At 32.3% G+C, this 19,611-nt stretch overlaps 1 protein-coding gene and 1 long non-coding RNA gene across 2 annotated transcripts in view; both read left to right on the forward strand.

The window, feature by feature from the left end:
- The window catches only part of LOC140044173 (uncharacterized), a 352,654-nt gene that overhangs the window by 219,994 nt on the left and 113,049 nt on the right, over positions 1 to 19,611 (forward strand). The gene's annotated exons all lie outside the window — the stretch shown is intronic.
- On the forward strand, positions 10,553 to 15,165 carry LOC140043724 (uncharacterized). The gene is made up of 3 exons (XR_011844368.1): positions 10,553 to 10,706; positions 14,027 to 14,084; positions 15,090 to 15,165. It is a non-coding gene; the product is annotated as an uncharacterized lncRNA (long non-coding RNA).

Here is a 19,611-nt window from a genome sequence, read left to right on the forward strand (position 1 = left end):
AGCCATTTCCTCCCGGCATTGCTGCAACTCTGACAAGACTTTCTGGATTTCTTTCTCCTTTTACTTTCCATCACCTTATCTGCTGCAGTAAAAGGAACTAAAAGAAATGTTTCTTGAACGGACTCAGTTTCAGGAAAGTCACTCAATCCAATGCTTTATGTCGGATCACCTAAAAAAAAAAGTTTGCCTGTAAGCGAAAAGTCTTCAATTAACTATGGAATTGATAAAGTTCACGTTAGATTATTTGAATTTAAATTTCTAAATATAATTTTTAATTTTTTATTATATTGTTGAATAACCATAACGGATCATTCGTCGTAATAACAAAAGTTAACATTTTGATATTGTTATTGTTATTTAGGCATATTATTAACAGAAAATTGAAACATGTCATAAAAAATTAATTGAATCAAATGCCCAGTATTTGGTGCGGCATTAAAATATCATACTCATTGTTTAAAATAGGCCTAATTTATTTTCAGTTGGACAATTAGACCGTACCTTTACTATAACTTACTAAGTCTACCTAATATCTGAAGACATTAAAAACAGCTTATTTATTCAATACTTCCAAACGACAATTACCAACTACAACTTTATTCTACTGAATAAATAGGACAGGGGTAGTGACCTACTTTTTAAAACTATCCCACGTACAAATAATCTTACTCTTCACACATACCATAATAATTTTAATCGACGTTTGTCCTATAATTGAAATTGATTCAATTTCAATTTATTTCTATAATATAACATACATAATAATATAAAATAACATAATGTTAATTATTAATAAATAAAATTGCATATACATACAATGAAAGGTAGTTCAGTCATGTGGGGTGAGAGTCATATAAATCATAAATACTTGATATTAAATAGACAATTATAAAATCATATAACTCTTTAATTTTGATAATAATCAGACTTGACGACCTATATAGTTTGATATTTTATACTTTCGTTTCGCCCATCATCTAATTCACACAGCACGATTTTTCTTTAGCGTCTTTATTTTCGTTAAATTCAGAACAGTCAAAAGAAAAGGTATAAAGATCTATATCCAGTAATGCTTTCATTTTTTATCTTACATATTTCAAAGTGAATTGCTAATATAATAAAATCAATGGCCATAAATAGTTTATCAAATGCTGTTATAAATAATAAACTACACGCTCTCAGGGGAAAATCTTGCAATGCGCAAATGTAGTACGTTAGATTTTTATTGTGTGGAATTAATAATTATTATTCATCATAGGGAATTATGTTTATATCAATTTAGATAAGATAAAGTATATTTAAAGCAATTACACGTTTTACATAAAAAAACGAAAAATCCTGTAAATGCGTACCTATAAATATATTGTTATTAAGTGAAATTAATTTTATTCGTCACATAACTATGTCTCAATTTAGACACGATTACGTAGAAAAAAAAACAATCCCAAAACAACTGGAGATCTTCGATCAATTTAAAATGAATGTTTTTCTTCGTTTGTGTTTGCGTAATTAGGCCTAATTCAATTGCATTCAATCTAGCAAAAAAGGCATGGACCTTGCACAAGAAAAAAGGCATTATCCTTCCGATGCGATCCGAGTCCCTTAACAAAATTAAAAATCAGTACGACACAAAAATGAAATATAAGCAATGTGGGTTTCATTGATCCTCTTAGTGGAAGATAATCGCAAACAAAATATAAGTATACACATCGTAATTCAGGTAATTTTAGTTGAAAGCCAAAATTGTATTATTCAATTATTTCAATTCAGTTTATATAACTTAACTATATAAGAAAAAATAAATTGGCCTACAGCACTACTTACTTAGATGTATTCTTTAATTGCTGGAATTTCAAACTGGTAGCAAACAAACTTCTCAATTATTTTATTTAGTTTATATCGACTTTTTCATCAATGCATGGTGTATGAAGACAATTTCTTTTACACATTTTTAATAACTTAATCTGTATTTATAGACATTTAGCAAAAAGAAATTACGGTTGCTAACCAATCAAAATGTAGGAAAGAGATTCTGATGTACGTACCAATCAATCAAACAAACAAAAAACAGTGTTGATTATTTTCATTAACCTGTAACTTTTTGTAGGCCATTATCCGTTCTTTAGCCTATATTTACATTCCTCGTGGTTTATGCAATGTCCTTTGTTGCCCCGACTTCCTTTCCCTTGAAATCCACATCCTCTAATCCATCATATTTTAACATTCCTAAAGAATGACACTTGAGGCCTCCTTCCCTCAAATCATAGACATGTTATATAGTGAACTATGTCGCTTGCTCAAATCAAAATGTATGAGATGAGAAGTTGATAATTTCTCGATGAAATTATTTCGTAATTCAATGTATTAATAAATGACTCAAATAATTAATTAATTTACAGCTTAATCACAGCCTACATTCAGTAATTTTAACAGAATCGGACTCGCATCTTTATATTGTTGTTGTAGGCTCGTGCGAAAACCTTTGTCTGTATGTGTATTGATTGCATTTTGCTCTGTAATAATACATTTTATTAATTGTTGATTAGGTTACAAAAAGAATTGAAGTGAATGAAATTAAATTTACCATAAAGATAGAAAGGATGAAGGAGGCAAGGTGTTCAGGCGATCGCATCCGTATTTGAAACAAAAGGATATTCAACCAGTTTGAATCACTGATTGACTATATTAATTACTATTTTTATTTAAACGTAAACTGGCGTCGTATAAATGAAATTATGATTGGGCCCTTTTCTTTATACTAAGTATCCCACCAAGTACGACTTGTTTAAGTATTATTTTGGCCTATTGTATATTGTGTGGGTTATGATCCTAATTAAGTACAGAAATGTAATTTTGTAACAAAAATACAATAATGTAACACAGGCCAGATAAACCTACTTTAATTACACTGTGGTATCTGGTGCGCGTGTAATCGATGGACTTGTACTGTTCCATCGTACCACTCCGAGAGTGTTCAAGAGTCGCTATCAAATCGGATCTTAACTATACCATGTAAGCCCCGGGTAATGGTTACGACATCTGCATATCAAGCAGAAGGTTCCGGGTTCGAATCTCATTCTCACAGATTCCTCTCTTATCGTTTCAAATTAATTAATACATTTTCAGTATACACCAGGCTGTTTAGAGTTTATGTTCTATGCATGATGTGTCTATCCATTAGACCACAGGTGCTTTTCACATGGTATTAGTGGTACGGCGGAAGAACACTAGTGTCCCTCAATTGTCCCAAATTGATTCGCCCTCATTTTTAAGTATTTTATTCACGAACCGGGATCTCCGAAGAGAATTGTATATAAGTCGCCCGTGATATACTGAAATTTATTTAATCAATTTGAAACGGTATAAACATGAGGAAATCTGTGAGAATAAAAAAAGACGTCCCAACCAAGATTTGCTTGCAGCAGTTTCCGTTTCGTGATTGCTGATGTATTAGTAATATAATATTTACATTCTTGCATAGTTTTTTAACTGTCACTCTGGACACTGATCGTCATAAATAAATGTACCTCTTTTCTATTTATACTTTTATGGTGCCGAAACCTTGGATTGAATCAACAGTTCGGACGTAAACTCAATAAATAATGATTGACATGTAAAACTGTTGCCGATTTGATAACCCATGCATGGTTCCTGTGGCATTCACCTTTGTTCGTGGATCAAGGTTGTTCCCAGTTTTTGTAAATTTACGTCATAATATCTACTGTGCATAATAATAATCTAGTCCCAAACTTTTAACATCAATGCAAAGTATGTGTCCTATAAATTGATTTATGTTTTATACTGCGTAGGGCATACTTGTACCATTGAGGAAAACACGCTAATACCCAGTCATAGTAGGTCTACAACACTCCATCATTTTTTTCAAGGTTTCATTCGGACTGCTTGAAACATTAAACATGGTTCTCCATTATTCATAACCAAGACATTTAGATCACATAAACAAAAGCACCAAACTCTTAATGTTCATAATTCATATTTTTTATTACGGTCGAACTCATAATAAACAAGTTTTGTATTAAATTTTATCACATCTATGAATTAAACTCAATTGAGGCAAATATATGTTATCTATTTTATTCGGGAACACATAACAACTTAAAACGACTTGGTTACCCCAATGTGATTTTAGGCAATAAAATTCTTTTATAAATATCGTTAAATTAATTTTAAAAATGTTGATAGAGAGACACCCAGTTTCACTTCAACTGTACTGTACGATGAAAGCGAGGTGGTACGACGGTGATTAAATGGAAATCCCATCTCATTAGCCGCCGTAAAAAGCAACTCGTTCGTTTAAAACGAACTGACACGTCTCTAAAGCGGCTTTCCGCAAACTTCGCAGCCCAAAACTTTTGACTGGCCTCTCAGTGCTTTTCTTTATTCCACCCGTAGTTATGTATATTTTAATTAATTATCATATTTTGCCCATAGTGTCTGTTATCTATTCATAATTGTTTACTAGGATATTTATAATCCTTGTATAATCATATCAAAATTCTCATCGGAGTTATTACCATTACATAATAAATAATACTCATTTTGATCACTGATTCATTCGATTATATCCCCTACATGTATTGTGTTTATAAAAATATTACATTTTCTCTTCTTTTAAATTAGTTTTCTATTTTGTACATATTAACCCTGTTATTTATGTTTAGCCTAAAAGTTATTTATGTTTATTTTGTTGTCCAGAGTTGGAGGCGATAGTTGCCATTGCTCGCTTGTCCTCGGTGCTCCTTTTTTTCACCACTGAAAGGAATAATACATAATTAAATGTCATCATAAATAACAGCCAATTACATTTTGAAATACGACCTACAATTTCGTATCAAATCAAAGATTTTAGGATAGGATTAAGGATAGCCGGCCCACATTCCGTAGACTACCGGTGGAGGTCCTTCTCATCTCATTCAAACATCTAAGACTTCAATAATATAGCCTATTATGCAACAAATAAAAGAAAGTTATCAACAACTACTTTCATTGGATTTGTGAAATGATATTCCTTAACATTTCATTTAGAGATGCGAAGCATAAAATAATATTTATACTGAAGTTTTATGTGAATACATGGACATTTTATTATTTCTAATTGTACAGTTACAATTACACATTCAAAATCAATTAAATAAATGTATAGAGGGCAGCAATCAGAAAAATCGATATTATTTATAAATGCGCCCTCTATTCGTGAAATATCACAATTCTACAATTTTTTCCGGTAATTTCCTGTCTTTTTTCTGGTAAATAGTCATTTTTTTTGGTATTTTCCGGTTTCTTCCGGTATTTTTTTGGTTTTTTCCGGTATTTTTTTGTATTTTCCGTTTTTTTTTGGTTTTTTCCGGTTTTTAGGCGGACCCTTGACATATTTTGAACTTTAGTTCCCGGTAATATTTTACATATTTTATGGTAAAGTTAAGCTATCAGTGACTTTTGTAAAGGATAACAATAGGCCATTCCAACAATACAGGTGCCTAAGCCTACTAATAATAAGACAAGAATGATTTTAGCCTTAGGCTACTATAGTAAGCTGTGTAGTAAGTACTGTATGTAGGCTAAAGTTAAGTTCCCGATCCGGCCTCACTATGGCCCAGCTAGCTAAGATTTAGGTACCTGTCTTTCTTACTGTAACAGCAGTCTATCACAGCTTTTCCGACTGGCGAGGTATGCAAGACTTGATAATTTTAAGATTGAATGCCTACAACTTAAGCAATAAATCTGTTTAATAACTTGGTAGCAAAAATGATACTGTACATTAGTTACTATACAGTGAGTGCCGCAATTGTTTTGAAGTAATTAACCACTGATGGAAGGTATCCCATCCTAGTCCCATTGCAGGGCCGTAGCCAGGATCTGTCAAGGGGGGGTTCGAACACTAAATATTTTGGTCAACCCCGCCCCTCCCCCTGGGGGTGGGGCCTGATGCGAAGCGAATTTTGTTAAATGACACCCCTAGATGGCCGGAAAAGACACTCTCGTGCAGCATGCTACCAATGAGCAAAAAGATCGTACTTTCGGCCCTAAACCGTCTCGGCCAAAGTCAAGTCGGCCCCACGTCAAGTCGGCCCCAAGTCGAGTCGGCCTCAAGTCAACTCGGCCTCAAGTCAATTCGGCCTCACGTCAACTCGGCCTCAAGTCAACTCGGCCTAAAGTCAACTCGGCCAAAAACTAATCCGTCAACTCGGCCTTTAAAAAGTATGGAACGCAAAAAGTGCTAATATAGTAGTTCATTTATTACAATGGCAGGACGGTTAGGCCTACATAATAGACGAAATAAAACGGAAATTTCAATGTAAATTATAACACACTGGCAGATCGTTTTTCGTTTAATTTATAGGTAATTTTTATTTATATTGTTGGTTGGTTTGTCTCAGTAAGAACCCTCAGTAATGTGTTTGTTAGATCTATGTTGAGGATGTTCCCAGAAATAATCGCAAATATTCTTAGAAGGCCTATATATTATATAGATATTATTAGATTAATACAGTAAAATAAAAATGTTTTTTTTTCGTATATATTTTCTCTCAAATTATTAGCAATATGTCACGGTCAAAGTGAATAACTATATGTGACATTAAAATGGTATATTACAGCAACAAAATCTTTTCACACATTTATTGACGATGTCAATCAAACTACCGAAGAGATTATGGAAACAAATTCGGAATGTTCTGTCATGTTAAATTTCTATTGCAATTGTGCGCTATTCAAATTGTTTTTATTACTTTTGTGATTTGATTATAATGAAGAATCCAATGAATACATTTATGGGAAATTAATCTAAAACACACTAAGAAATCATCATGAATAAATGGTGTATTTTTATTTTGTCAAGCATAAAAAATAATCTAAAACACACTGAAGAAATCATCATGAAAAAATGGCGTATTTTTATTTTGTCAAGCAAAAACTAAAACATATTGTTTGAGTCCAAAACAACGGAATTCCTAAACAACATAATATTGCCTTTGTATTCTCTTCTGTTGTTAAACACCCACCGCGCCCTGGTTTGTTCAATAAAATTGATCACCTAAAGGGGCATTCCGCCGTTTTTTCAACGTGACGCGCGCCCGTTCACCGTTCCGTTTTAAACATTCACACCTGTTCCGTTTTGTGACGTGACGTTAAAATAGCAGCCGTTTCTGGATGATTATCGGATGATAGTGAGGAAGAAATTATTCTTTTTAGTTTAATTAAAGATGATATTACAAAACGGGACAAGATTCCTGATGATAGTATAACAACACACACCATGACAAATTCCATGAATCCATAATTAAATACAATAAAATCACAATCACATCTCTATGGACTGTTATGGAAGCAAATTTCTCTCTTCCCATGGTGTACTGTATTAATTATGAATAATTATGAAGTACTAAACGAAATGAAAATAAAAATGTCATACAAAAAAAACCGTAAGGGTCTGTCTGGGGTGTGTGTGCATGTAACCTATACCCATAATGCTTATGCAATATGTTTTCTTGCCTTTTGATTTGTTTTGATTTTAATGTCATTTTATTCTTTTTATATTGATGTATATACAGTTGTAGACCGAAGTATATTGTTTAAATATTTTTTTTTTAAATGTCTTCTTCGACAGTTATTCCTGTATACAAAATTTGAAGAAATATTTGTTTATTTCGAACAATATAAATAAATACTACCTATCAATTAATATTATATAATCATTTATATTGAATTTTCCGTTGTATTTCGTCTATTATGGCATAACCGTACTATATCCTGCCATTATAATATTAACTACTATATTAGCACTTTTTGCGTTTCATAGTTTTTAGAGGCCGAGTTGACGGATTAGTTTTTGGCCGAGTTGACTTGAGGCCGAGTTGACGTGGGGCCGAGTTGATGTGGGGCCGAGGTGACGTGGGGCCGAGTTGACGTGGGGCCGGCCGACTTGACTTTGGCCGAGACGGTTTAGGGCCGAGTTGGATCGAAACCTGTTTTTCCTCCTTCTCAAACACGTCGATAATTTAAAGGACGATAACTATTTGTTGCCGTATGTTAGATGCGCGTGCTCTTTGCAGAACCGCCGATTGTTTGATCATTTACTCCGTATTTTGTTTTGCGTTCAAGTTCAATGCGAACGTACATCTAGGAGCAGCCCCGAAAAAAGCACACTGGTTGAAGGCAAATGCTATTTGCTAGCTCTATCTATAATATTTATTTACAGCAATTTGTTGAGGAATATAAATATTTAAATAGGTGATATTGATACATTTTAGTACGTATCGGCTGGTGGTCTAGAAAAAAATAATCGGATGCCATAATGTGAACTACAGTACTTGATACCATAGATATTATAGTGTAAAATATTAATAGTCACTATCATCCTCTATGATACATTATACTTCATAGTCACACATAAATACTGATGTACGTCGGAAGGCTATATACTTTATGCATGCTGCCTGACTGCCAGTGATCTAAACAATTATAGGTACGCAGTTGTCTGGCGGTGTCCTTTGTACGAATCGTTCGTGCCCCAGTTCGCTATGAGACGCGTCAATATCATGTTACATGCAGGGACCAAACATTTATTTTTCAGGTTAAAATCGGCAATTCATTTGCAGCTTTTAGAAATTTAGGCCTACAGACACGTATCGCTAGTTGACGCTCATACAGAGAAGAAGGTTCACGAACAAGTTTACGAATTTTTCAATTTACAAACAACTTTTTGTACTGTGGGGCACGTATTTGGATTTTTGGAGATGAGGGTGAGGTATTGGGCATGTCAGGGATGGGGGTTCGCAGTCGGTTAAGGGGGGTTCGCTGTAAAGGGGGGGGGGGGGGGTTCGCTGTAAAGGGGGGTTCGCCCGAACCATAAAACCCCCCCCCCCTGGCTACGGGCCTGCATTGCCTATGTTTTTTTATGTTAAAAGTTTTAAAACATGAAACCAGGTCATTCCGTGTCTTAAATGTACGTTTTATGGTAATATGATAAAAAGAAAAAAAAACAATGCACTACTAAATTTATTAGAATCGATTATTTTTCACATTTTTAACAATTTAAAGCCAAAACAAGTTATCGCAATAGGATAAGATGAATGTAATTTGTGACCTTCTTAAATTAAATCTAAAAAACGTAGGGAATGGGACTTTAGACAGACTTCTCCCATGATTGTATACTCCTTGAGTGGTGGTAAATATGCAACAGTATTCATAAAATGGTTTTGCAAAATGAGGACCAGTGAAAATACCACTACACCATGACATTTATATTAACTAAAAAGATTACTAAAAGTATTACAGTTACCTCTGACTTAATTAAAGTCTTCAGTCCATGTTGATCAGATTTTTGTAGATTTTGTATTTAGGTATGACCCACTATACGACAAGATTACATGGTTTTGTAAATATTTTGTTCTCTACTTTTTTTAATTCCACAATTTTTCCAGTCATCATCTTAATTTTGTAAAGCTCGGTTTAATACCTATAGCAGAGCATCATTTTTTACATTTGTTTCTTGAAGGTATTTTTATCATGAACACATTCTCTACGTTACCAAACTGTTCCAAGCCAAACACACACCATTTAATAAACGACTGACACATAAAATCTATGAGCGTAGTCAGCCTAGACGAGTACTAAGTCTTACCATTTGCCTCTTTTTTCATTTAAGGTAAAGATTAATAAGATAATAAATTAGTAACTTCTATCATAATTAATTATGGAAAACTACAGGGATATTGTAAATTAGAAATGTGAAGTATGAATATATCCACTGTGATGTAACACATACACATCTATCAGACACACACTGCAGAATAAGAGTAATTTTCAGAATAACAATTAATTAATAGTTCTAGACAGTCTTTCTCCTTTTTTGCTGAAGTAGGGAAGGCCATTGCCCCTGTATCCCCCTCTTTTGATCCTGCATTTGCCCTCATGGTTTTTGAAGATTAAAAAAACTTTTAAAAACCTGTTGAAATACTGGCTGTTCTATTTAACTCAGTTCAACCTTCTTTTAACAATAGTCAATCTTTCAATTCATGACATTTTCTCACCACAACTCAAACATTCATTATTTGAATACTAATGCCAAGTGCCAAGCCATAATAACATTAATTTCCATAGACAGCTGCCAATACTGTAAACTATTTTATTTTGCAGGTTCATAACTGGGCAGCAGTGCCTCTTGTGGTTGTTACCTTGCCACAAAGGCAGAAATAGCAAAGCATTGAAGAAGACTGCTCATAAAGTGCTGCAGCCAGGAAATGTCAGACAACATAGTACGGTATGTTTTTGCTATAGGCCTACAGTATAGCAATGATTTTCTATTGAAACTTGTTTTAATGATATTTGTATGAATCATATTATGTCTATTAAGTTTCCATATACTACACTTAACAACAACTTGTGTTTTGTACTATAATTCCAAAGGAAATCATGTGTAGGAGTTTTGTAAATGAATTGTAAGAATTCTAAAGTGAAATTCAATAGAATACTTGTGTATTGTGCTTCTATATTTAATAAGTTCATAGACCGTGAACACGTTTTTGTGATATCAAAGTTAGGTACTATTCATTGTGAATACTATATAATAGAAATATACTTTAAAGAGTAGACAGTTGGTGTTATGAATTGATTGAATTCAGACAACTAGAAAGTCAGTCCAGTTATTGTGAATTACCAGATTATTCCAGTTTAGCCAATAATATGTAAGTTTGCAATGTACATGTTATGTAAGTACAGTAAGAAATACAGTATATTGCTTGCAATTTTATAAATTTGTTTTTATTATTTTATAATTTTTATTATTAAGAGTAAGAGTTTTAAGGAAGAAGGAAGCTGAAATAAGCTGGTTGAGAATTGAAATGTTTGGATATAAGAGAAGAAAATGAAATGGGTATTTACAACAGGATATGTCTATATTTAAAGATTTAACGTTAAACTTACATTTTGTGTTAGTTTTTCTCATGATTGACAGTTTTATTAAATTCAGACAATGCTAGCTAATAGAAACAACTGTTGTTAATGCCAGCATAGAAAAAAAACCAACAGAAAGCCTAAAGAGAAAATGATCAACAGTATGTAGATTAACAACAGAAAGCCTAAAAGAGAAAATGATCAACAGTATGTAGATTTAGGAGAAAACTTTAATATAGTTTAACTCTATTTCCTTTAACATATCATGTTTGATAGCCTGATAAAATTGTATACTTCTTTAGTCAATGTAAAGTTAGGCCTATACTGTATCGTTTAAGCTGCTTGGTTGGTTCTGTAGGTCTGTCAGTCTTTTAAACATTTAACATGTTAAATCTGATATATCAATTGATTTCTGTAGGTCTGTCAGTCTTTTAAACATGTAACAGGTTAGATCTGATATACCAATTGATTTCTGTAGGTCTGTGTCAGTTTCTCAGTTTCTTTTCAATTTCATTTAATTTTTACCCATGAATATAAATTATAAACATTGTAACATACAAATAATAATAATAATTATATCAAGGGAAAGGCTAACAAATAGTTAGCCCCTAAACATTGAAATATAAACTAGAGGGTACTCCGAGAGTACAAACCTCCGCCTACTGTAAAATTCCCCTACATAAAATGCCCCCTGAATATTTTTTTTAAACATTTTTTTTATTAGTTCTTAGTGTAAATATGTTATCGCTGGTTCAAGTCCCACTGAGGGTTTTTTTTTTTATTTTTTTTTATTTTTTTTTTTTTTTTGTGGACCTTGATCTTTGACCCTGACCCTTCAAAATTTAACCACAATTATATGATGTGTCATTGATCATTGTGGCTAGGTTTGGTGAGAATCGGATCAAAACTGTGGTCTCTAGGCAGTAAAATAGTTTTTTGTTAGTTGTGACCTTGACCTATGACCTTTCCCCCTAAAATTCGAACTTGTCCGAGCTTTTTGGGCATAGATCATTGTGTCCAAATTTTGTTAGAATCGGATAAAAACTGTGGCCTCCAGGCTGTTCACAGACACACACACAAACACACACACAAACACACACACAAACATACAGGGGTGAAAACATAACCTCCTTGGCGGAGGTAATAATATATAATCAAATTAGGGTTATATCTAGTATATCAATTGATTTCTGTAGGTCTGTCAGTCGTGTAAACATTTATCACATTAGATCTTAATATATACCAATTTATTCCTGTTGGTCTGTCAGTTTTTTAAACAGGTATCAGGTTAGATCTAGTATACCAACAGACCTACAGAAATCAATTGGTATATCAGACCTAATGTGTTAAATGTTTAAAAGACTAACACTGTAACAGACCTATAGAAATCAATTGGTAAATCCGACCTAATGTGTTAAATGTTTAAAAGACTAACAGACCTATAGAAATCAATTGGTATATCAGACCTAATGTGTTAAATGTTTTAAAGACTAACAGACCTATAGAAATCAATTGGTATACTAATGTGTTAAATGTTTAAAAGACTAACAGACCTATAGAAATCAATTGGTATATCAGACCTAATGTGTTAAATGTTTAAAAGACTAACAGACCTATAGAAATCAATTGGTATACTAATGTGTTAAATGTTTATTATTTTTTCTGTCTTAACTTTCAGTCCTGTAGTTACCATACTGAGAATTTTCCTCAAATGTGTAGTAATTAAATTAAAATACTATTAATACTAATACTATTTTTTTTGCCTAATATAGCAATTATTTGCCAATAAAAACTGGGCTGAGCTTGTTTCCCTCTAGTACTTTTTAGGGGTTCTATAGAAATTTAATAACAGAATTCTAAAGGAAATTCCACAGAGTATTGTGAATTGTACATCAACAAAAAGAAGTGCACAGACCGTGCAAAAGTTGTAATTTACAGTGTAGTGTGGAAGGCTGCAGGTTTGAAAATAAACACTGAAATACTGGATTTGGATCAGAGTGCAAACAATTTTTGTAAATGTAAAAATTACACAATTGTGGGAAGGTGTTAAGAGTATGGGAGGGGTATGTGCTTTCACCCCTAATAAGGAATGTCAGAGCCTAAAATCTGGGCAGTCTCTAGGCTTTATTGATTTTTTACCTAGTCACCATGCATACAGATTTACGAAGCCAATTATAATTTGTAAGGAAATTCTAAAAATTGACCGAAAAGTATGAGTCAAATGTAAAATTGTCATATTAAACATTTTTTTGAACGGCAACCGATTCTAAGTAAAAGATGCCGAGATTTAATTCATTTTACAATGCTAAAGTAATTTTGTTTTCTCTTTTGTGAGGGCAGCCCACTTTTATTGCACATATTATGATAAACAATATGATATTTATGTGATATTACACATTCTGAGGTTAAAAGATTATAGAAAATATTTTGATATTGTGTTGAAATCTAAATATGAATATAAACAAGTATACAGAGAAAATTTATATTACAGAGCTAAAACAATATAAAGATTAACTCAGTTAATATTCAGTATTAAAAATTGAGATTCGGTATAATAATGATAAAATGGTATTTTGCATTATAAGATGGTTTGTTTAATTCTTTGTTACAATTGTATAATTTGACATTGATAAAGTCATTTTGAACATAATATTGCAAACCTTGTTTGCTTTACCTAAAATGGTAATTCATGTTGGTTTGTCGTTCTAATCAACTAAATGATAAAAACAAAGGAAACACTAAGTCACGCTATGTTGTAATTTGTATAAAATCCATTGAATTGCACTGGTTATCACTACAATATTTTTTGGATTTCTTTTATTTTAGCATTACCACTGTAAGTGTATGTAGTACTTGTAGGTCTAAATAATGTTATAATTTTATTTGAAAGAGGAAGCATTAGTTAAAGAAATTGTTGATAGAGTAGAAATTGGATTGTATATGTACTGTATTTCAACATGTTTAGCACTTGTAGTATTTATGTATTTATTAAAGCACTATCATGTTTACTCTATAAACTCTACAAACCTTTATATAAATTGAGAAATTGTCTTTTTTTATGTTATTACATTGTTAACCTTTTTTTGCTTTGTTTTTTGTAAATCAATTGCAGTACAATGGATCAACTGAAAAAAAAACTTGTTGCTATATGCACCTTCAATGGCATTGAGGTAGGTACTGTTACATTTACACTGTTTTAGATAATACATTAAAGAACTTGTTGCTATATGCACCTTCGATGGCATTGAGGTAGGTACTGTAGCTTGGCACTGTTTTAGGATAATACATTAAAGAACTTGTTGCTATATGCACCTTCAATGGCATTGAGGTATTTACTGTAGCTTGGCACTGTTTTAGGATAATACATTAAAGAACTTGTTGCTATATGCACCTTCAATGGCATTGAGGTACAGTAGGTAGCTTGGCACTGTTTTAGGATAATACATTAACAAACTTGTTGCTATATGCACCTTCAATGGCATTGAGGTAGGTAGCTTGGCACTGTTTTAGGATAATACATTAAAGAACTTGTTGCTATATGCACCTTCAATGGCATTGAGGTAGGTAGCTTTACACTGTTTTAGGATAATACATTAAAGAACTTGTTGCTATATGCACCTTCAATGGCATTGAGGTAGGTAGCTTTACACTGTTTTAGGATAATACATTAAAGAACTTGTTGCTATATGCACATTCAATGGCATTGAGGTAGGTAGCTTTACACTGTTTTAGGATAATACATTTTAACTAGCAACAATTAACTTAAAGTAATTAATGCTTTGGAAACAAAAGAGAAATAAAATAAGTACTAATTAAATCAAATAGTGAAAAAGTAACATGCAAAATGGATCAAAATAAACACTGCTGTGCTTCTAACAAACTAAGTTGTTGCCCATGAAAGTGACTTATTTGTATTACTAAATCAATTTGTATAAAATATATCATCATATTCTTAATAATATGTATTTGCTCATTTGACTGGCACTTATTATTATTATGTGGTTTTGAGGCCAAATTTATCTTAATATATTATTTGACTACTATATAATGACTATATTAATACAACATACAAGTGATCACTGTTGTCTATTCTATATTCCTTCTGATAATTCCTTTCATGAAATTAATGTCATTGAATACTGTATTATAATATACTATCTGTTCACATGTTTTAGATGCCAAATATAGACCAAAGCAATCCTGTTGAAATCTGTCAATATTTAATTAAATGTGAAGCACAGGACATCCAGAATGAGGTAAACATCAGTTATTATTTCTTTCATTGTAATCATTTTAGGATTATTGATAGTAATTTTCTTAATAAGGATAACAAGCACGAATGTGCAATACTCGGGATACAGCGAAAGAAGCTGTATACAGACGTATACAGTTAGAAAGTTAAAGAAAAATAGGTTTCGCCAGGGCTCGAACCAGGTACCTTCTGCGTATTGAGCAAACGTGATAACCACTACGCCAAGAAGCCGCATATAACTACATAACGCTGTGGTGTGTGTCACCCATTGTGGCTTCTTAATTAAACAAATTAATTAACAAAAAAGCACGAATGTGCAATACTCGGGGTACAGCGAAAGAAGCTGTATACAGACGTATACAGTTATTTCACCATAAAGTAAAAGAAACCCGAGGTTTCGCCAGGGCTCGAACCGGGACCTTCTGCGTGTTAAGCAGACTTGACAACCACTACACTACGAAAACCACTTACACTAAAAATGTGGGTTACAGAAAGTTTTTTAATCCATTTAAATTACAAATAAATATGGTAATAAGCACAAAGAAAAATAAACATGTGTAAAAGTGATAATTACCGATTACACAAAATAAGTATTTAAAAAAATAATAAAAATAAGATATACTGTGTATAATTATCATATTGCGTATAGAGTACTTTTCAGCATAACGTTTAAAAAAAAGGTTTCGTCCGGGCTCGAACCAGGTACCTTCTGCGTGTTAAGCAAACGTGATACCACTACGCAAAGAATCCGCATATAACCATATAACTACATAACGCTGTGGTGTGTGTCACACATTGTGGATTCTTAATTAAACAAATTAATTAACAAAAAATTAAAAATCTGGCTCTGTAGCTTTGAGGACATGTCCCTGTAGTATGTTCATGCCAAATCCCAGCTCAATACTACAACGAATAAGGGGGGAGTAGTACTTTATAAATCGCACTTTTTACTCAATAGTGTCCAGATGGAGGAAGAGAAAATGAGTAAGTACTAGACTCGGGTACCCCGAGTAAAAATTAATGTATAAATAATGTATATTTATTATATTTCTAGTTATTATAACAATCTATAAATTATGGTTAATTATTGTTAATTCTGGCATAGTCAAGCACAAGGGAATAACTTTGGGATAAATCTCCACCTTGGATACCTACCTTTATCTATCTTAGATGTACTGCGAACGTAGATTTGATAACATTTTTGTCTTTTACAAAGACAACATTTAGCGTTTCTTATCGAAATTTGTGGAATCACAGGGTATTTTCACACACTTGCGCTATTCAACTGGCTTCCGGATCCTGTGACTTCCCGCAAAATGGCTGTTGGTGGCGACATTCAATATTTTTATTCGTCGATAAGTCCAGAAAATGCAAATAAATGGCAAAATGAAAACTCTTGATATAATTTGAATTATGAAATAGGGAGGCTGAAATGACAGGCTTTTACTTTTTTAGTTAGTTTAGTTAGTAACTAATTATTTATTTAATTGTTGAAGGCCTTTACTTTTACGTAAACTAGGCCTACAATGTGATTTTGCGAGTGCAGCGAGCAACTGTAGGCTGGGGCCAGGGGGCCGGCAAGAAGGCCCCTGGAAGCTTTGGCTCTCAGAGTAATTTCGGTTTAATCAGCTACACAGACATTTCTACCTACTAAAATCTGAGTTCAAAAAAGTATATTATATTAGGCCCTTAAATAATTCCTTGTCCTACTATAAACATTAAAAAACACACATGTAGGAGGCCTACGTACACGTACCAATTTAACTCGGACCATTTTTATTCAAGTTTACACAGTGAAATTCTTTGGTTAAATGAAAAATATTTCCAGGAAAAATGTATAAATACATAAATTATGTTGTTACAATGCAAGATAAAAGTACAATTGGACACAAAAAGATTGAACTGAACTGAACGTGATGTTGTGCATCCTGAAAAGCCCAGCCGAAGCACACGATTGGTCAGTCCATTTTTCTGTCATAATATAATATTTTTAACCATCTCTCAATCTCACGCTCAGCAGTGACTTTGATTTTTACGTATGGTTTGTGATTATCGCAATACAAATCCTAACTATACGTTGTTATTATTAAAAGTCACATAGAATAATTAATCAAACTATACTTGTTTGTGGTAACTTAACTTTAAGAACTTATCGGAAAAAAGGGAAACAAAATCCGCTTTCCAGCAATAATATTCAAATTAGTTTGAGAAAAACGAAATCTTTTAACTACAGACACTTTATAAATATGTACTGTATGTAACGATTTCAGTTATTGAATTTCATTTTATAAATTTGTATTTTAATTTTGTTACTTTTACTGCATTTCTCAGTTATATTTATCAAAAATGCAGTGGGGGGTTTTTTAAAGAGTGAAGTGCGACCACACACCGGTAGGAGATGGAATCGGCCTTTCAGTCATCGATGCGTTTTGAATTATTATTATTTTATTGTTCTTGGGCATGATCCTATTGTATCTGTTTGTTGTTAGTATTTGTATTCGTATTCGTATGAGCATATGCCACCGATTTAATTTATATTCAATAAAATTATGTTCTACTTATACACAGTTATAGATGAGCTGTTTTCTATCCTTCCTTTATGGTCACACAAATATCCAATATATATAATATAAGAATGTGTACATAAATTAATTTAAATAAGCAACAACTTTTTAATCGATTTACTTTGGCCTAGGCTTTCAACATGCAACCATGCTATTGGCAGAAAACCATGTTTGAAAAAAAAACAACATAGACGCCACTGTACTGGATATAGTTATAAATAAAACTACATTACCTAGCAGAATTAAGACAAATCTAAATTACTTTCCAAAGTTACGTTTCTGTTTCTGCTGTAGTAGTTGTATGAACTTGCTCAAATAAAACGTACTAAAATCAATTACTTTACCTCCAAATCATGTTTGCGTCGCAACTAATTTACCTGCAAAGCAATGGTTGTTTGATATTGTTTTTTACTTGCAATGCAAAAACCGGGCATATCGAGGATCTTGATAGTTAAACTTTAACTTATACTAAATTAGTTTTACACACTGAAATTGTTATTATAACCAGATAAATGTTACCAACATTTGAATGAATTGTAAAACCAATAGGAAAATCCGTATTTGTCTTAATACGAAGGAGACCTTTTTTATTGTACATTTAAAAATTTATTTATATAATTGGAAAATTATGACAATAAATAAAGGAAAATCGAATAGATATTGGTAAAACTGTATTCAGAATAAAAAAAGCTATCCTACGATACCAAACAGTAAAGTATTTGAGAAAATTAAAATGTTGACCTTTTGACCTTTATTGGTCACATGATTTGTTTTATTTCGCAATAACTATGTAACTATGCGTTTATTGATATGGGTGTAATGGAATAAAATAATCAGTATTACATTCCCCTTCCAATGATACCATGGATGATCAAGTTTAGTGTGGAACGTCGGCCATTTTGAAATACAAAATGGCGGCTGAATGAGTGGTCGAAAAAATGGCACCTAACTTTTTTTGGATTCAACATCTCAAGAATAACAAAGTTAGCTAAAAAAATCTATTTTGGCACAAATATCGAGCAGGAAGACATAATAACCCGTACTATATAATATATATTACTATTATATTATTTGCATCTTACGTTTTTATGATTAGTACCAATTGTTGTAAAGTTTTTACATCATTACAGGAGAATTAATGTACATTTCGTTTACAAATAATCAAATATATTGAGTAACTTTTCATTAACCTGGAAGTGATATTTTTGGCGTACATAATTTACAGACCACCATGAAACATCACAAAATCAAGATGCATTACTCATCAGTCATATGCATAGGTGTCACCCGGCCTCTATTTCCAGAGGCGTTGGCCATGTTTTCGAGAACCTCTAGAACGAAGTGAGCGAACCTCTCTAGTTATTATAATTTGTCTCCTATATTCAGAACCGTTTCAAAGACATTTATTATCCTCATCCTGTAGATACTGAAATTGTTACATAATCAAAGTGCAGTCGTTTCAGTACATATTAGACAATGGGCTGTTCTGAATGATTTTAATCTACATGTTTTATGTTTTTGAGGGACAATACATCTTTAAAGTATCTCAATTATAAATACAGAACATGGGATAATTTAACTTTACTTCATTCTAATACTATTGAAAAAAATGAATATTATGGATAATCATTAAACTGGACTGACAATAATGAAAAAAATAAATTTTTATATTTTTTTTAGCTCTAATCTCTAAAATGTTATATTAATCCTCAAAAGACAGTAAAAATAATGGCTGTATGAATTGTATTTTCACTTTAAATCAACTTTTAGACAATTACAAAGCTGTATTTTGTATGGGGACAATTAAATGGTTATGTTCATTTTCAACATTTTAGTGATTTACTAAAATGTATGCTTGGTTACATAATATAGGCTACAAAA

The sequence above is a fragment of the Antedon mediterranea genome, chromosome 3, assembly GCF_964355755.1.
Source record: "Antedon mediterranea chromosome 3, ecAntMedi1.1, whole genome shotgun sequence".
NCBI classification, from domain to species: Eukaryota; Metazoa; Echinodermata; class Crinoidea; order Comatulida; family Antedonidae; genus Antedon; species Antedon mediterranea.